This window comes from Alligator sinensis, unplaced genomic scaffold, assembly GCF_000455745.1.
Source record: "Alligator sinensis unplaced genomic scaffold, ASM45574v1 scaffold406_2, whole genome shotgun sequence".
NCBI classification, from domain to species: Eukaryota; Metazoa; Chordata; order Crocodylia; family Alligatoridae; genus Alligator; species Alligator sinensis.
This window is the reverse complement of record NW_005842543.1, coordinates 725,031-728,154: the sequence shown is the minus strand read 5'-3', so window position 1 is coordinate 728,154 and position 3,124 is coordinate 725,031. Positions and strand designations below refer to the sequence as shown.

General features: G+C 50.9%; 1 protein-coding gene across 2 annotated transcripts in view; it reads right to left on the bottom strand.

Moving 5' to 3' along the window:
- Nucleotides 1–2,469, bottom strand: part of HSPH1 (heat shock protein family H (Hsp110) member 1) — a 50,424-nt gene extending 47,955 nt beyond the window's left edge. For both annotated transcript variants that reach the window (XM_025213643.1, XM_025213644.1), the window contains exon 1: nucleotides 2,419–2,469. The gene's annotated coding sequence lies outside the window, so the exon portion shown is untranslated. The remainder of the gene's footprint in view (nucleotides 1–2,418) is intronic.
- Nucleotides 2,470–3,124: the final 655 nt, after the last annotated feature.

Genomic DNA, 3,124 nt, shown 5'->3' with positions numbered 1-3,124 from the left:
TTCCGCCTTCCTCAGCCTTCTCGAATAATTCCAGCCAATGGCAGCAGGGACAGGGCGTGATGCGAGCTCGTTCCCACGGCGACGGGGACGCCGCGGGCTCCCCGCGCTCCGGGCTGTCAGGGGAGTGGGCGGAGCCAGCGCCTCATCACGGAAGCCCCGCCCTGCGCTTCCGGCTTGTCCCGCCTTGACCCTGTGCCCTGGCGAGCCCGTCCCCGTACTCCTCCCCCCATTGCTCCGCGGGGGTCCCCGGGCTGCGGGCTGGGCGGGCGCAGGAGCTGCAGCCCTCGTCACGGAGGAAGCGGGATGCCCCCATCCTTCCTCCCTATTCGTGCCTCGCCCCTCAGGCCGTTGCGGTGGTGCCAGCTGTAGGGGAATGACTGTATTTGTACCATCACTTCACCCCTTGTGCGATGTGCAATCTACAGTAGTAAAAGTCGTCCGCATGTATAATGATGATTGCTATTCCCACTCTGTCTGAAGAGGGGCATTTGCGCCCTAAAGCTTGCAAAGTGCGATTTTTCCAGCTAATTAGTTGGTTTAATAAAAGGTAACCACCCCCCCCCCAAACGAACCGCGTCTGCTAATTTTTGAGTCCACAGATGCCAAACCTAAGTCATTCCAGGAATCTTAATGGAGGTTTGGGCTTGCTGTGCTGTCAACACTTCCTTACGGGACTGCTTGACTTGAAATCAAGAAATTCAACTTTGACCCAGTTCTCATGCCCTCACTGGCAACCTAGCGAGCAATATAAAGTAAATAATGCCCATTTGCATATTTTCCAGTGTACAGTAATTTTCTTTTTCAGCAGATATGATAATTTTGATTTTCCAATACAATGGTTTCATATTTAGGACCTGGCAATGCTGGGCTGTTGCGACTTCAGGATCCCCCGCATTTCCTTTGCTTAGGCAGCCTGGCCTGCAAGGTCCCCCACCCAGCGCCTGTAGCCAGGCTTCCTCTGCCCACCACGGTTCATTGCCTCCCACCCGCCTATGGGCTCCACGTGCCCCCACAATCATAGAATCATGAAAAACTAAGGCTGCAAGGGATCTCCAGAGAACACTTAGTCCAAACCTAGGTGGGCTGGACTCAATGATCCTTTGGGGTCCTTTCCAGCCCAAATGTCTATGAAAACCCTGCTTGCCAGGGCAAAGCATCCTATACAACTCAGTTGTGCAACCTATTAGCAAAACTCCCTAGTCAGGCCTGACCCAGCTGCAGGGCAGAACATCCTGATCAGCCACAGGTGAAGGAGGGTGGCCACTGCAGCCAGTGTCCCGCTGCTGCAGGTTGTTGGGAAAATAAAAGTCATTCAAGAGATCCAAGTAGCGTGGGTCCAAGGCCTGGTAATCAAGCAATTATGGACAGGATTTTCTGAACATCTTGATGAAGGCTACCTGGAAAATGGGTTCTATTTTTGGGCCAAACAGTGAATATCCTTCTCTGTGGGAACAGAGATATGGCAGAAAGTTGAATGTTAAGATGCATTGGAACAGATATTTGTACTTTTGGAGTGTCACACTGCTCCTGCCCCTCCTCTGCCCTTCCATTTGCCACAGCTCTTCTTTTCTCCCTTTCAGGTGGAGTTTATTTTCTACATGACCTGTTTGCATGTGAGATTTATTTTTCTTTGGGAAAACAGTTGGAAAGTGTAAAAGGTCACCCTCCCCAGCTCCATCTTTCTGGTTATCCATGCCTTACGTGGGGCACCCTTGTAGCCTGCTTTGGAATTCTTCGGTCCCACCCTAATCTCACCTGCCACATCTTTATGGAAAATTTTGTTTATGCAAGCAGGAGACTACCTATTATATTGGGGTCTCTCCTGTTATGGGCAGACCTCTGGTTTTCTCTGGCTAGGCCTCCCAATCCAAACCCACTGAACAGGGTTTGACTCAGAGGCGCTAGCCTTTTTTTCTTCTAGTGCCTGGAGGCTTGTGACCTGCTTTCCTGCTCCTTCTTGGAGCCTGGCACTTTTCAGCCCAGAGGCATGGGACCTGGACCTATGCCCAGAGGGCTGTGGGTTCAAAACCAGGGTGCAACCCCAAACCCACCCCTGTCAGTCCAAACAGGAAAGAAACCCCAAAATAACTGTACTCTAGTGCACCAGGCCTCCTTGGCCTTTTTAAGATCATCCTTTGAGTATCAGGGTTTGTGTCCCCCAAAAGCCATGCCCTCACTGGTACTGGGGTCTGTGCCCCCAAGACTGCCCTCACTGGCACTGGAGTTCCTACTCTGTAGCAGATTCCCAAAATGAGGCCTCCTCCATCCCCTAATAGCCTCACCCAAGCCACTAGACAAAACAGCAAACAAAACACAAGCTCCTGGGCTATAAAACAAATTCTAACTACCTGGGCTATACCATTATTCCAGACATACCCAGGGTGCTCCATCCTTTCCCAATCTTGTGGCTATACTTACAGTCTGGCCACTGCATGCTCTGGAAAAACTCCTTTCCCTTAGCTACTAGCAAGGACCTACCTACTTGGCTTCAGCCCTGGGGTTTATATGGGACTAGAGCCCTGCCTCCTTCAGCCAGCTGACCAGGTGCAGGTGTGGCCAATACCCTCATTAACTGGTTGTCCTAGAAACCTGCACCTGAGTGTTTATCTCTGCTCTACAAGTAGCAGGCACCTTAGTGCCCTGCTGCAGACAGTTTTTAGGTCTTTTGTTGTATACAGTGCCTGCTACTGGGAAGAGGTATGGCTGCTTTAAGGGTAGGGTTTTTTGTAGCACAGATACAAGCAACTAGCAAGGCTTCTGTTAAGGAACAGCCTTGTGGTCAAGTCAGCTCACAGGGGAGGCACATAACCAGAAAGGGATAGGGCTTAGTAGTATGTAAGCCAGAGCCAGTGCAGAGGGCTAGACCTGGGAAGCTGTAGAGCTAAAGCAGGCTTTATTGGGAGATGACTGTTGGAGACAATTGCTTGGTAGGGATCCTTGGGAATGTGAAGAGGGAGTACAACCAGAGGGATATAAGTCATGGCTTGGAAGAAGCAGATGGGATTGGTATTTGTATTGCTGCTAGAAGACTTAAGTTTATGTTTGGTTTTTTGCCCTGGGGGACTAGCAAAAGGGTGGCTTGGAAATCCTGGTAGTTATGAATGATGTGTGCCCCAGGGGGGTG